The 16,911-nt window shown below is 41.1% G+C and overlaps 1 long non-coding RNA gene across 1 annotated transcript; it reads left to right on the top strand.

Moving 5' to 3' along the window:
- The first annotated feature begins 172 nt into the window (after nt 1-172).
- Nucleotides 173-16,688, top strand: LOC135645440 (uncharacterized). The gene is made up of 2 exons (XR_010498782.1): nt 173-423; nt 16,205-16,688. It is a non-coding gene; the product is annotated as an uncharacterized LOC135645440 (long non-coding RNA).
- The last annotated feature ends 223 nt before the right edge of the window (nt 16,689-16,911 follow it).

The following is a 16,911-nucleotide window of genomic DNA, read 5'->3' as shown; positions in this document are numbered from 1 at the left end:
GATGACGCTAGTACGGTTCCGAATCGATCTGGCGGTGGTGAAGATAGAATCTCGCCCGTCCATTCTTTAAAGATCAAAGATCATGACGGCCGATCACTACATCGGTCGCCGATCGTGCGTGCTATATAAATGATGGTGGATATGTTGCCTAATCCCCATCCCTTCTCATCGTACCGTCCCATTTCTTCGAGGTCCCTTTGGTGCCGCTTTCCTCGAGAAGCCCTGCTCCTCCCTTTCGCAAGCTTCCCGACGCTGTTGCCACCACCCGATGCGGATCGTCGCCTTCTTCCCAGCCCCTCGATGCCTTCCCTTGAGGTGGGCGTTGTTGCTGAGCTTCCTTGGGATCCAGATTCGGTTGGCTGCGGCCGATCAGACCTGGAAACCCGAGTTTTGGTTTCCCGCTGATTTTGATGTGTTTACAAGGTGAGATCCGTTTATTCCTGATTCCCCGTGCCTTACTCGTTGGTGATCTTGAATCTTGAAACGATAAATTGCTCTGTGATGCCTACTCTCTAATTAATATAAGTTCATGCTTGTGATCTTTTTTATCTTGAAACGACAGAGTTCTTAGTCGGTTGTGCCTTTTCGTTTTCTTGGTTCTGAGATCCGTGTCTTCTTGATCTCTCGTGCTTTACTCGTTTGTGATCTTGAATTTAGAAATGCTAAGAGTTGTTAATCTATATGATGCCTATTCTCTAATATAAGTTCATGCTTGTGATTTTTCTTATCTTGAGACGACGGAGCTCTCTGTCGGTTGTGCCTTTTCGTTTTCTTGGTTCTGAGATCCGTGTCTTCTTGATCAGACTTACTCATTTGTGATCTTGAATCTTAAAATGATAAGCTGATCCGTGATGTGTATTCTCTTATATAAGTTCATGCTTGCGATCTTTTTTATCTTGAAACGACAGAGTTCTTAGTCGGTTGTGCCTTTTCGCTTTCTTGGTTCTGGGATCCGTGCCTTCTTGATCCCTCGTGCCTTATTTGTGATCGTGAATCTGGAAATGATAAAGAGTTGTTGATCTATGATGCCTGTTCTCTCGTATAAGTTCATGGTTGTGATTTTTTTTTATCTTGAAACGACAGAGTTCTTAGTCGGTTGTGCCTTCTCCTTTTCTTTCTTATCTCTACTGCCTTACTCATGATATTGAATCTTGCAATGATAAAGAGGTCTTGATCTGTCATGCATGTTCTCTCGTATAAATTCATGCTTGTGATCTTGCATCTTGAAACGAAAGAGTTCGCAGATAAGATTTCCTCAAGAAGTAATTGAGGAAATATCTGAGTAGTTGAGAAAAATCTTTCCTGTTAAATGTGTATAAATAGCTATCAAGAGCGTACTATCTAAATGAACTAGGCAATTATATTTCATACATTTCATAGTTTCTTCTACAATTTCTATCTTTCTATCTTCTTCGTTTAATTCTTTACATGGTATCAGAGCCTTCTTCCTTGCGGATATAGGTAGTTTTGCCGAAGCCTTCTACTGCTCCTCTTTTTTGTTCAGTTGGAAAGGGCAATGCTGCTGCTTACCTCTCCTCCGGCGCTGCTGCTTCTTGTTCCGGAGTCGGATATTACTCGACCACCTCCTACCCTCAAAAGAACCTCGCCTATACTACCGTGGTGGTCGTTGTCCTCGCAATTGTTCCTCGGCCAGCGACCTCTTCTCCTCGTTCCCACATCTCACTTGAGCGAGAAGTGCTGCTGTCGCCATCCTTGCCGCACAACCTCGTCGAGGTGCTCGACGCCGATGCTGCTTATCTTGTTTCGCAGTGTTCTCCTATCTGAGCTGGTAGTCGCTTGTCATTTCTTCTACCTCGGTGCACCTCAGCAACATTAATCCAAAGCAACAAAGCAGTCACCTCCCGCCACAGCCATCACTGCCTTCCTACGGCAACAGGAACGATTGCAGTTTTTACAGCTTCCATCTGCAGTCGCTTCCCTTTGCCGTAGTAATTTCTCTACCGCAGCAAGCTTCAGCAGCTGTAACAGCTATAGATTTTTCCACCTAATCGTTGTCGATTTTTTTTCCATCTAATCGTAGCAGATTTTTTTTTTTCACCTAATCGCTGTAGATTTCTCACTCATCGCTGCAGCTTCCTCACCCAACGCCCTCCTCTGCAATGCATCGCGCTGTAGCCTCCTCTGCAGTTCATCTTGCTGCAACCTCCTCTGCAGTTTATCGCTGTAGCCTCCTTTGCAATTTATCGTTGTAGCCTCCTCTGCAGTTCATTGCTGCAGCCTCCTCTATAGTGCATCGATCTGCTTTTCTCCTCCTCCCTCCCTCCTATATATTTGTTGAATCTCGTATTTTGATGATGAAACTCCTTGATATATGTTTATGATTTAATCTGCGTTTTGAGTGACGCAGAGTGCTTCGATCAGGATGAGACAATTAAAGCAGGAAAATCATGTTGTGCCGAAGGAACATGTCAGAAGATTGGACGTCGGGCCGGTGGATCGGTCGACGTATCGATAGAAGGCTTCGGGCCGTGGACTCGGGCATCGAGCCAAGAAGAGCGGGTATTGTGCCAAGGATATCGGAGTTGCGGAGTCAACTGGCCGATTGGGCAATAGGCTGCAGGAAAGGACGATGCGCCGAAGAATCGGACGAAGCGTCGAGGGACCAATGACAAGCCGGACAACTTGGTTAATTGCTTAGGATTAATTGTCTCGATCGAAGTTTTGTTTTAATTGTGCAGGATTAACTATGATAACGATGAAGACATAAAGCGAAACAAAGTGTCGGAGTCAAGCGCGAAGGATTTGTTGCCAGTTCGAGAGTTCGACGGAAGTCCGAAGGTTCGTCGGGAATGCTACCGGAACTAGCCGAGAATGAGTTGGGAGCTTGCCGAAGGGTTTTTCGGAAGCTCGCCGGAAGGTTCGTTGGGAGTTCGCGGAGCTCGCCGAGAAAGATCGGAGCTTGCCGAAGAAGCTCGTTGGAACTCGCTAAGAACAAATCGTGAAGTCTAGGAGCTTGCCGGGAGTCCGCAGAATGGTTTCCGAGAGTTCATCGGAAGACCGCCGGAAGTTTGCCGGAAGCTCGCCAGAAGAAGTCTTGACTTGCGGACTTTGTAATAGCTTAGAAAATGTCTTTAAAATCATAGTTAGCACATTAATTAGGGTTAGGATTAGGTGTTAATCCTATAACCCAAGTAGGGGCCAATTAGGCCCAAGTTCGGACTGGTTTGGGCCAAGTTTGGAGCCAAACCAAGTGAGCTGAAATAGTGAAAGAGGTGGCACCGCCCCAGCCAGGAGGTAGCACCGCCCAGGCTATGTTTCCCAGCGAGACTGGGAGGTGCAACCGCCCCAGCCAGGAGGTGGCACCGCCTGGGGCTCAGTCTTCGAGCAAGACTGGGCGGTGCAACCTCCCTGACAGAGAGGTGGCACCGCCTGAGCTCGGTCTTCGAGCTCTGCCAGGCGGTGCAACCTCTCCAGTCAAGAGGTGCAACCGCCTGATCCCGGAATTCCGGGATTTGATCGTTTTGAGCTCCAAATTTGAATTGGGTTGGGGCCTATAAATACCCCACCCATTCAGCACTGAAAAGAGTAAGAACTTACCCGAAATCTTGATCTTTTCAGTGGTTCTTAGAGCTCAAAACTGCTAGTTTTCCTCCTCCTTCTGTTCTTCAAGTTTGAGTTGTAAAGAGAGGAGAGAAAACATCTGTAAGGGTTGTCTCCTAAGCCCGTCAAAAGGAGTGAATTTGTAAGAGGGTAGTTGGCCTTCGCCTATTGAAGGAAGGCCTCTAGTTGACGTCGGTAACCTCATCGGTGGAGGAAGCCAAAAGTGGAGTAGGTCAAGACTAACCGAACCACTCTAAATCTCTGGTTTGCGTTTATTTTGAGCACTTTATCATTACTGCAAACCTCCTACATAGCTATTGCTCTCTGCGCTTTTACGAACTAGTTCTGTGCAGTTTACGTTCACGTCTTAATTCCATTTACAAACTGCAAACTGCTCTCTGCGCTTTTACGAACGAATTCTGTGCAGTTTACGTTTACGTCTTGATTCCATCTACAAACTGCAAACTGTCTCTCTGCGCTTTTACGAATGAGTTCTGTGTAGTTTACGTTTACATCTTGATTTCACTTACAACTGCAAACTATCTTCTGTGCTTTTTTTTACGGACAAGGTTCTGTGCAGTTTACGTTCACGTCTTGATTTCATTTACAACTGCAAACTGTCTTCTGCGCTTTTATGAACAAGGTTCTGTGCAGTTTACGTTTACGTCTTGATTTCATTTAGAACTGCAAACTGTCATCTGCGTTTAGACGCAAACTGCGTTTAGGCGCAAACTGCGTTTAGACGTAAACTGCGCTTAGACGCAAACTACGTTTAGACGCAAACTGCGTTTAGACGTAAACTACGCTTAGACGCAAACTACGCTTAGACGCAAACTGCGTTTAGACGTAAATCTGCGTTTAGACGTAAATCTGCGTTTAGACGTAAATCTGCGTTTTAGACGTAAAACTGCGTTTAGACGTAAACTACGTTTAAATGTAAAACTGCGTTTTAGACGTAAACTGAGTTTGGACGTAAATCTGCGTTTAGACGTAAATCTGCGTTTAGACGTAAAACTGCGTTTAGACGCAAACTACATTTAAACGTAAATTGTGTTTAGACGTAAACTACGTTTAGACGTAAACTGCACTTAGTCATAAGTTATCTTTGAGTCGGCTTTTGCTTCAAAACTGATTTTTATCGAACGAACGCAGCTTTTGTTTTTAATCGCTAAAAGATATCCGCTGCACTAATTCACCCCCCCCTCTTAGTGCTCTCGATCCTAACAATTGGTATCAGAGCGGGGTATTTCTCATTTCGGATTTACACCCGAGAGAAATGGCTCTTCAAGAGGGCTTTTCGGTCTTTCGTCCATCGTTCTTTAACGGATTGGACTACACTTATTGGAAAACTCGAATGAGAGTTTTCTTGATTTCTCTAAATCTAAATTTATGGAATATCGTTGAAAACGGTTTTTAACTTCCCTCTAAACCGATGAACGAATGGTCGGATTTAGAGAAGAAGTATTTTTCTTTAAACGCAAAGGCTATGAATGCCTTATTTTGCGCTTTGGACAAAAATGAGTTCAATCGGGTTTCTTTGTGCGAAACGGCTTTCGATATTTGGCGTGCTCTTGAAATCACGCACGAGGGAACTAGTAGAGTCAAAGACTCGAAAGTTAATATTTTACTGCATGATTTTGAGCTTTTTCATATGAAACCAAGCGAAACCGTTGTTGACATGTACACCCGTTTTACGGATGTCGTCAATGGTTTAAAATCACTTGGTAAAAGCTTTTCGGATTTTGAACTCGTTAACAAAGTTTTACGCTCACTTTCTAAAACTTGGGATTCAAAAGTAACTGCTATTCAAGAATCGAAAAACTTGAACCAATTTCCACTTGAAGAACTAATTGGTTCATTGATCACATATGAAATGACGTGCAATGCACGTGAAGAACTTGAGAACCACCTTCCAAAGAACAGGAAGGATTTGGGACATAGAACATTTGAAGACCACTCGAGCATAAGCTCAAGTGATGGTGAACTGCAACTACAAATGAAACAAAAATTAAAAAGTAAAAAGAACGGAACTACTTGCTTTGAACGCAAGAAGAAGAACAAAAACTGGGATGAATCGAGCTCCTCCGAAGACGAGGAGAAAATCAACAAAGGCGAGGTGGCAAACTACGCCTCTACGCCTTTCGACGCTAAGGTAATCAAAATGCCTTTAATTTACTTCGAAATTACATGATGTTCTTCATGATGCATTTTTCTTTTTCTTTAAATTTTCTTGAAAATTATATTTTTAATAATTTAATAATGTAAATGCAAAAATATGAAATGATATGGTTGCTATTACTGATAATGATATGGTTGCTATTACTGATAATGATATGGTTGCTATTACTGATGATAATATGGTTGCTATCATTGATGCTATGATTAGGCCGTACTTGCATCACCAAGAAATATATGATTGCTATCATTGCTATATGCCCTGTATCAAGATATCAAACAAAAATTTACATCATACGAGCTGATATCTTACCATGTGATGCAATGCTACACTTGCTAAAATATTCGAAATGTGTACATCATGCCCTGTATCAAGATATCAAACAAAATCTTGTTTCACAGTTTTTCGCATTGATATCTTACCATATGATGAAATGCTACAATTGATGAACACTTGAAATGTAATCCTCTATCTTATTGATTTTTCAATAAATCTATGCTTGTCATACATGAATTTATTGAATGTAATTTTGAGGATGATTTCAGATTTGACAAATGCTTGATTCGTATTTACGACATAAGATACACTTTAAATATGAATCATGCATCAATCATGTTAAATGCTTTTCCCATCTTATCGAGATTAATGATTTCATGATATTGTGTGAATCTCGAAATTGATTTTGATGAAATAGTAATAACGTTATTCATGTTATGAATCTTAAAAATGATAATATGCTTCATGTGATAATATGAATACACGAAACACTTATGATATGATTTTTATACAATTCCGTGTATTCATAAAATATTTATCTCCTCATCCAATAACTTTTCTTGATATTCCTTATGAGATGAAATGAAATAATGCATGAAATACAAATGAGGAGTTATTGATCATGCATGGTAGGATATAATTTGACAAAATTGATACCATCATGATATGAAACATTTATGATTTGCAATTATGCATGTAATACTTGTGCTTTCTAATTATGATGTGATGTATTGCATATGATGTAAATCATGATGAGTGCTAAGTTACACATTTTGAGAAGAAATTGCTATATTGAAACATTAATGTAATTATGAATGATGATATGATATTATGCATGTAATACTTCAACTTATGATAATGCAATGATAAAATATTTATGATGAAAAATTATCTTGACATTCATAACTTGATTATTCATCCTTTGTCATGATTTTGAAATCGTTGTAAAAAAAAAAAAAAAAAAAAGAACTACAAAACTGTATTCTTCCTTTCTTTTTGACAATGACAAAGGGGGAGATAGCTAGCTTGCACAAGTCAAGAAGATGCAAAAACTTGATTGCTAACTTGCTTATTTCAAGAAGCAAAAATTGTTTTCTTGAAAATCACTATCTTGAATATCTCAAGAAGCAAGACTTGCAACCTGCACATTACAATAGGAAGCAATAATCATGAGCCTACACAAGAAAGTTATCTTGCATTTGCTTTCGAAGTTTTTGCTAGCTTGTATATTGCGAAACTTGTATATCGTAAAAATTGCTAGCTTGTAGTCTAAAGAGAAGCGAAAAGTTGCTATCTCAAAAGAAGCATATGTGCTATCTTGCCTATCTCAAGAGGCAAAAATGCTAACTTGCACATCTAGCAAAACTTGACAAATTTGCATATTTCAAGAAGCAAGAGTTGCCTTCTTGAACATCTCTAATTTGCTAGCTTGCATGATATAGAACTTGCTATCTTGAACATCTCTAATTTTCATACCAAGTGCTATCTTGTATACTGTAAAACTTGCATATCTAAAACTTGATAGCTTGAATGTTCTAAGCATGATGTAACATTTGCTAAATTTTTTGGCTTCAAAACTGCATGATGATAAAACTTGATATTATGTTTTTCATGCAATGAGTTGAACCAATATCACAAACACTTGATTGTGATACTTCTCCTTTTTGTTGATGACAAAGGGGGAGAAGTATGTTGATGACATGACATGTGATGCATAAGTTTATGCATATGTTCATGTTGACGTGTTGCAAGTATTCATGATGAATATTGCAATGACTTGAATTCAGTTTGAATTCAAGGTTCTATCAATAAGGTATATTGATAGGGGGAGTTTGTTTAAACTTCGGGAGTTAAGTTTAACTCCGTCATCAAGTAGTTGTCATCATCAAAAAGGGGGAGATTGTTGAATCTCGTATTTTGATGATGGAACTCCTTGATATATGTTTATGATTTAATCTGCGTTTTGAGTGACGCAGGGTGCTTCGATTAGGATAAGACAATTAAAGCAGGAAAATCATGTTGTGCCGAAGGAACATGTCAGAAGATTGGACGTCGGGCCGGTGGATCGGTCGACGTATCGATAGAAGGCTTCGGGCCGTGAACTCAGGCATCGGGCCAAGAAGAGCGGGTATTGTGCCAAGGATATCGGAGTTGCGGAGTCAACTGGCCGATTGGGCAATAGGCTGCAGGAAAGGACGATGCGCCGAAGAATCGGACGAAGCGTCGAGGGACCAATGACAAGCCGGACAACTTGGTTAATTGCTTAGGATTAATTGTCTCGATCGAAGTTTTGTTTTAATTGTGCAGGATTAACTATGATAACGATGAAGACATAAAGCGAAACAAAGTGTCGGAGTCAAGCGCGAAGGATTTGTTGCCAGTTCGAGAGTTCGACGGAAGTCCGAAGGTTCGTCGGGAATGCTACCGGAACTAGCCGAGAATGAGTTGGGAGCTTGCCGAAGGGTTTTTCGGAAGCTCGCCGGAAGGTTCGTTGGGAGTTCGCGGAGCTCGCCGAGAAAGATCGGAGCTTGCCGAAGAAGCTCGTTGGAACTCGCTAAGAACAAATCGTGAAGTCTAGGAGCTTGCCGGGAGTCCGCAGAATGGTTTCCGAGAGTTCATCGGAAGACCGCCGGAAGTTTGCCGGAAGCTCGCCAGAAGAAATCTTGACTTGCGGACTTTGTAATAGCTTAGAAAATGTCTTTAAAATCATAGTTAGCACATTAATTAGGGTTAGGATTAGGTGTTAATCCTATAACCCAAGTAGGGGCCAATTAGGCCCAAGTTCGGACTGGTTTGGGCCAAGTTTGGAGCCAAACCAAGTGAGCTGAAATAGTGAAAGAGGTGGCACCGCCCCAGCCAGGAGGTAGCACCGCCCAGGCTATGTCTCCCAGCGAGACTGGGAGGTGCAACCGCCCCAGCCAGGAGGTGGCACCGCCTGGGGCTCAGTCTTCGAGCAAGACTGGGCGGTGCAACCTCCCTGACAGAGAGGTGGCACCGCCTGAGCTCGGTCTTCGAGCTCTGCCAGGCGGTGCAACCTCTCCAGTCAAGAGGTGCAACCGCCTGATCCCAGAATTCCGGGATTTGATCGTTTTGAGCTCCAAATTTGAATTGGGTTGGGGCCTATAAATACCCCACCCATTCAGCACTGAAAAGAGTAAGAACTTACCCGAAATCTTGATCTTTTCAGTGGTTCTTAGAGCTCAAAACTGCTAGTTTTCCTCCTCCTTCTGTTCTTCAAGTTTGAGTTGTAAAGAGAGGAGAGAAAACATCTGTAAGGGTTGTCTCCTAAGCCCGTCAAAAGGAGTGAATCTGTAAGAGGGTAGTTGACCTTCGCCTATTGAAGGAAGGCCTCTAGTTGACGTCGGTAACCTCATCGGTGGAGGAAGCCAAAAGTGGAGTAGGTCAAGACTGACCGAACCACTCTAAATCTCTTGTTTGCGTTTATTTTGAGCACTTTATCATTACTGCAAACCTCCTACATAGCTACTGCTCTCTGCGCTTTTACGAACGAGTTCTGTGCAGTTTACGTTCACGTCTTAATTCCATTTACAAACTGCAAACTGCTCTCTGCGCTTTTACGAACGAATTCTGTGCAGTTTACGTTTACGTCTTGATTCCATCTACAAACTGCAAACTGTCTCTCTGCGCTTTTACGAATGAGTTCTGTGCAGTTTACGTTTACGTCTTGATTTCACTTATAACTGCAAACTATCTTCTGCGCTTTTTTTTATGGACAAGGTTCTGTGCAGTTTACGTTCACGTCTTGATTTCATTTACAACTGCAAACTGTCTTCTGCGCTTTTATGAACAAGGTTCTGTGCAGTTTACCTTTACGTCTTGATTTCATTTAGAACTGCAAACTGTCATCTGCGTTTAGACACAAACTGCGTTTAGACGCAAACTGTGTTTAGACGTAAACTGCGCTTAGACGCAAACTGCGTTTAGACGCAAACTGCGTTTAGACGTAAATTGCGTTTAGACGTAAACTGCGCTTAGACGCAAACTGTGTTTAGACGCAAACTGCGCTTAGACGCAAACTGCGTTTAGACGTAAATCTGCGTTTAGACGTAAATCTGCGTTTAGACGTAAATATGCATTTTAGACGTAAAACTGCGTTTAGACGTAAACTACGTTTAAACGTAAAACTACGTTTTAGACGTAAACTGAGTTTGGACGTAAATCTGCGTTTAGACGTAAATCTGCGTTTAGACGTAAATCTGCGTTTAGACGTAAACTGCATTTAAACGTAAATTGTGTTTAGACGTAAACTACGTTTAGATGTAAACTGCACTTAGTCATAACTTATCTTTGAGTCGGCTTTTGCTTCAAAACTGATTTTTATCGAACGAACGCAGCTTTTGTTTTTAATCGCTAAAAGATATCCGCTGCACTAATTCACCCCCCCCCCCCCCCCCCCCCCCCCCTCTTAGTGCTCTCGATCCTAACAATATTTACATCTTCTGTAAAGATCACTTAAACCACCACAAAATATCTTGGATGTCTTCATTTTCCTCTTCTGATATTCTTATCCCTATTTCTGTAGGGACTCTGAGCACTTCTCAAAGTCTTATCACCATCAATGCTATAGCACTCATTCCCTTCAAATTATCCAAAGGCGGCAACTATGCATCTTGGCGGCATAACTTTCTAATCTTCTATTTGGCTATGATCTCCTAGGTTACGTTGATAGCTCTCTCCAGTGTCCACCTGAAATGGTCAACATCCCAGGCGAACCCAATCCAGTGCTAAATCCAGCCCACAAACTATGGTTACATTAAGATCGCCTCATCCTCCAAGCTTTTCAAGCTTTCGTTGCTGGATCCGTTGCCCCGCTGATATTCTCATGTACGACTACTGCAGAAGCATGGTGTAAGTTACAAACAACTTTGGTAAATCGCTCGCGTACTCGCATGCTCGGACTTCTCTCCAATCTGATAAAAACGAAACAAGAGGGAAGTACTATTGCTGATTATCTACAAAATATCAAAGTTATCATCGATGACTTGGCTTTGATAGGTCATTCTCTCGGTGATGAAGAAGTCATAATCCACACCCTCAATGGCCTAGGAGGCGACTACAAAGAACTGATAGCAGCACTTCGGGCACGCAACTCACCAATATCATTCAAAGAACTTTATGATAAGTTGATCGACTATGAGACGTACTTGAAGCATGATGATAGGTTGCCCGGACCACTTATTACAGCTTAAGTCAATCAAAAATCCAAGAGGAAGAGCAACCAGTACAATAAGCACGTCAACAATGGTCTGGTTAAGCTGCCTCCTAGCCTTATGGGGCCCAGACCAAACCCCCTACCAACGAGTCGTTTGCCAACTATGTGATAAAGTCGGAAACTCTACGAAAGTCTGTCGATCTCGCCCCAGACTCCCTGCTCCATCACAATGGCCTCAGGCGAATTTCATGCTACTCCAACTCCTACCCAACCTAATTGGATTGTGGACTCGGGCGTCTCTCATCACATCACTTATGATCTTCAAAACTTGTCCATCCACAACAACTATGACGGAAATGAAGATATCATCATCAGTAACGATAAAAGAATTCTTATTACTCATTCTGGTTCCTCAATGCTTAGTTCACTTACCATAACTTTTACATTCGGTGATGTTCTATGTGCACCTAACATTAAAATAAACCTCATTTCCGTTTCTCAATTCTGTAAATAAAATAACACCTCTATTGAATTCTTTCCTAACTTTTTTTTTATCAATAATTTGAGCATGGGGGCATCTTTAGTCCGTATGGTATCGTCGTCTTGGTCATCCCTCTCCTTTTATCTAGCAAAAAATATTTTCTCGTTATTCTCTTCCTACCTTAAAATCAATAGCACTGTCAATCATTGCGATGCTTGTCTTTGCAATAAAAGTCATAAACTGCCTTTTGGGACAACCTCCATTTCTTGCTCTAAACTATTTGAAATCATTTATATCGACGTATGGGGCCCTATCCCAATTCCTTCTTTTGATAAGTTTCGCTTTTTTATTATTTTTGTAGACTATTTTACTAAGTACACATGGTTATATCCTCTTCACCATAAGTCTGATGTTTCTACAATATTTACCAACTTTCGAAAGTTGGTCGAGAATTTTTTTCAATCTTCCATTAAAACAGTTTACTCTGATGGCGGAGGTGAATATCAAGCCCTCACATCCTATCTCTCCGCTTGTGGTATACAACACCTTAAGTCACCCCCACATACTCCCCAATTGGTTGGCTCTGTCGAACGCAAACATCGACATATCGTTGAAACTGGTGTCTCCCTTCTATATCAAGCATTCATGCCACCACCTTTTTGGTCAGTAGCTTTTCAAATTTTAATTTATCTCATTAATCGTATGCTCATTCTAGTCTTACAATACCAGTCACCATTTGAAAAATTATTCCACAAGCTTCCAAACCTTTATAAACTCAAAGTTTTTGGATGTTTATGTTATTCATGGCTTTTCCCTATGCCTCACATAAGCTAACACAACGATCTAAGCGTTGCACTTGTATAGGTTATTCTCTTAAACATAATGCTTTTTAATGCTATGAACCCCAAACTAAAAAAGTTTTTATGTCACGTCATGTTATTTTTGAGGAGTCTGTCTTTTCTTTTCAAAACAATCCTACTATGCAGGTTACTCCGATAAACATACATCACTGAAATTTCCCTTCGATCTCATCACACGAACCTCCCATGACATCGTCCAGTCTTTACCCTCAAGATCCGCATACTACTATTACTCCAGTTCAATAGCTTCTCACTCCCTCTATTTCTCCACTCTCTTTCTCACAAGTTTCCCCTATTAATGAAGTAATACCCTCGGTAACATTGCCATTGGCTTTACCTTCTCCGAGACTTAGTGACATTGTCGTGCCGATGGTTGGCCCGGTCCATGACAGTGACTCGCCCTCGGCTATACCACCAACGAATATGATGCTCTCCTCCATAACTCTACATGGACCTTAGTACCCTTTCATCACACACAAAATATCATCGAGTGTAAATGGGTCTTTCGAATTAAGCGGAACCTAGACGGATCCGTTGCCAGATATAAAGCACGATTAGTCGCCAAAGGGTTTCATCAACGACCTGGTGTCGACTTCACAAAGATATTTAGTCTCGTTGTTAAACTCACAACAATCCATCTTATCCTGAATTTGGCCATCTCAAAGGGCTGACACATACGACAATTGGATGTTAACAATTCCTTTTTACAGGGGTCACTTACTGAAGATGTCTTTATGCAGCAACCTCCTGGTTTCGTTCATCCTCAATATCCGAGATATGTCTGCAAACTCCTAGTTGCCGCCAGTGGCAATGTTGCTGAGGGTATTATTTCATTAATAGGGGAAACTTGTGAGGAAGGGAGTGGAGAAATAGATGGAGTGAGAAGCTGTTGAACTGGAGTAATAGTGGTATACAAATCTTGAGGGTAAGGACTGGACGGTGTCATGGGAGGTTCATGTGATGAGATCAGAGGGATATTCCAATGATATATGTTTATTGGAGTAGCCTGCATAGTAGGATTGTTTTGAAAAGGAAAGATAGACTCTTCAAAAATAACATGATGTGATATAAAGACTTTTTTAGTTTAGGGTTCATAGCATCGGAAAGTATTATGTTCAAGAGAATAGCCTATAAAAGTGTAAGGCTTAGATCGTAGTGTTAGCTTATGTGAGGCATAGAGACGATGCCATGGATAACATAAATAGCTAAAAACTTTGAGTTTATAAAGGTTTGGAAACTTGTGGAATAATTTTTCAAATGGTAATTGATATTGTAAGACTGGAGTGAGCATACGATTAATGAAATAAACTGTAGTTTGAAAAGCTACTGACAAAAAAGGTGATGGCATGGATGCTTGATGTAGAAGGGAGAGACCAGTTTCAACGATATGTCGATATTTGCATTCGGCAGAGCCAACCAATTGAGGAGTATGTGGGAGTGACTTGAGGTGTTGTATACCACAACCGGAGAGACAGGATGCCAGGGCTTGATATTCGCCTCCACCATCAGAGTAAACTGTTTTAATGGAAGATTGAAACAAAATTTCGATAAACTTTCGAAAGTTGGTAAATACCGTGGAAACATCAGACTTGTGGTGAAGAAGATATAACCATGTGTACTTAGTAAAATAGTCTAAAAAAATGACATAAAAGCGAAACTTATCAAAAGAAGGAATTAGGGCAGGGCCCCACACGTCGGTATAAATGATTTCAAATGGTTTAGAGAAAGAAATGGAGGTTGTCCCAAAAGATAGTTTATGACTTTTATTGCAAAGACAAGCATCGTAATGATTGATAGTGCTATTGATTTTCAAGGTAGAAAGAGAATAACGAGAAAGTAATTTTTGCTGGATAAAAGGGGAGGGATGACCAAGACGACGATGCCATACATCAATCGGAGCTGCGACTGAAGAGTAAGCAGTAGGAAGGGTAATTTACGAAGCGGATGGCCACTTATAAATGTTGTCTTTGTTCTAGCCCTGGACTAAAGATGCCCCCGTGCTCAAATCCTTGATAAGAAAAAAGTTAGGAAAGAATTTAATGGAGGTATTATTTTGTTTACAGAATTGAGAAATTGAAATGAGTTTTCTTTTAATGTTAGGTGCATACAGAACATCATCGAGTGTAAAAGTTGTAGTAAGTAAACTAAGCATTGAGGAACCAGAATGAGTAATAGGAATTCTTTTACCATCACCGATGATGATATCTTCATTTCCGTTATAGTTGTTGTGGATGGACAAGTTTTGAAGATCATAGGTGATGTGATGAGAGGTGCCTGAGTCCATAATCCAATTAGGTTGGGTATGAGTTGGAGTAGCCATGAAATTCGTTTGAGGCCACTGTGATGGAGCAGGGAGTCTGGGGCGAGACCGACAGACTTTCGCGGAGTGTCCGACTTTATCACACAGTTAGTAAACGACTCGTTGGTGGCTTGTGAAGTCAGGACGCGACGGTTGAGGATTATGAAAGTTACCACCTTGATATGGATAAGGGGGGTTTGGTCTGGGCCCCATAGGGCTAGAAGGCAGCTTAGCCAGATCGTTGTTGACGTGCTTATTGTACTGGTTGCTCTTCCTCTTGGATTTTTGATTGACCTGAGTTGTAATAGGTGGTCCAAGTAACCTATCATCACGCTTTAAGCACGTCTCATAGTCGATCAACTTATCATAAAGTTCTTTGAATGATATTGGTGAGTTGCATGCCCGAAGTGTTGCTATCAGTTCTTTGTACTCGTCTCCTAGGCCATTGAGGGTGTGGATTAGGACTTCTTCATCACTGAGAGAATGACCTATCAAAGCCAAGTCATCGATGATAACTTTGATATTTTATAGATAATCAGCAATAGTACTTTCCTCTTGTTTCGTTTTCATCAGATTGGAGAGAAGTCCGAGCATGCGAGTACGCGAGCGATTTATCAAAGTTGTTTGTAACTTGCATCATGCTTCTGCAGTAGTCATACATGAGGATATCAACGGGGCAACAGATCCAGCAACGAAAGCTTGAATAGCTTAGAGGATGAGGCAATCTTGATGTAACCATAGTTTGTGGGCTGGATTTAGCACTGGACTGGGTTCGCCTAGGATGTTGACCATTTCAGGTGGACACTGGAGAGAGCTATCAATATAACCTAGGAGATCATAGCCAAATAGAAGATTAGAAAGTTATGCTCGCCAAGATGCATAATTGCCGCCTTTGGATATCGAGCTTGGCTCGTTTTTAACCTCAATTGACTTCATCAATTTCAAGTCTAATACCTCGTTATTCATTTGCCAGCACAATGGAAGCACAATATATCTTTTAGCATATGTGGAAGATATTATTGCCATAGGAAATGATCCTTTGAAGACTTAGGCATTTCTAAAGCACTCGGCCGATCGATTCTCCCTCGATCAGTGGAAGCAACATTTACATGCAGGATGCGAAAGAGGTTACAACTCATCTCTCTACCAGTGAATCACTTAAATTATGTGATGGAAGCCCTGCTATAGATTCGACTCAATATCGACAAGTCCTTGGCTCCTTACAGTAGTACTTGGCTCTCACCCGTCCAGATATCTCATTTGCCGTCAATAAATTATCGCAATTCATGCATCGACCATCTACTACGCATTGGTCTACGGTCAAACAAATTTTGCGGTATCTTAAAGGGACTCTTAATCATTGCATTTTTCTTCGCAGAAATGCTTCACTCCGTCTCCATGTCTTTACTGATGCTGATTGGGCAGAGAACTTTGATGATAGAACATCTACGTCAGGGTACATTATCTTCCTTGGAGCTACTCCAATTAGTTGGAGTTCTAAAAAAATAAAAGGCGGTTGCACGATCTACAACTGAAGCTGAATACCGTGCCATCGCCACTACCGCTGCTGAACTCAATTGGGTCACAAATCTGCTCAAGGAACTCAACATCACCTCCATGGTTATTCCTACAATATATTGTGATAATATTGGAGTTACCTACTTATGTGTCAATCCAGTGTTCCATTCCCGCATGAAACATATTGCCATCGACTTCCACTTCGTGCGAGATCAAGTTGTCAGACAACAACTCAGTGCTGAGAAAAATCCTCCTTGCTGAATGTGTATAAATAGAGCTCACTATCTAAACGAACTAAGCAATTACATTTCATATATTTCATAGTTTCGTTTACAATTTCTATCTTTCTATCTTCTTCCTTTAATTCTTTACACTTGTTGTGCCTTTTGTTTGATTGGTTCTCGTTTCTTGATCCTGTAACGATGCTCAGAGTTAGATCTAAGAGAGATTGTTTCTAATGATGAACTAATGTGCCCTAAAGCTCGTTCTTGTTCATGCACATCTAAAAGGAATTTTAAAACATAATTCAAGTTTGCGGTATGTTTTTCTGTATGGAATCGGAATCGG

The sequence above is a fragment of the Musa acuminata genome, chromosome BXJ3-8 (assembly GCF_036884655.1).
Source record: "Musa acuminata AAA Group cultivar baxijiao chromosome BXJ3-8, Cavendish_Baxijiao_AAA, whole genome shotgun sequence".
Taxonomy (NCBI): Eukaryota; Viridiplantae; Streptophyta; class Magnoliopsida; order Zingiberales; family Musaceae; genus Musa; species Musa acuminata.
This window is presented reverse-complemented; position numbering and strand designations above follow the sequence as displayed.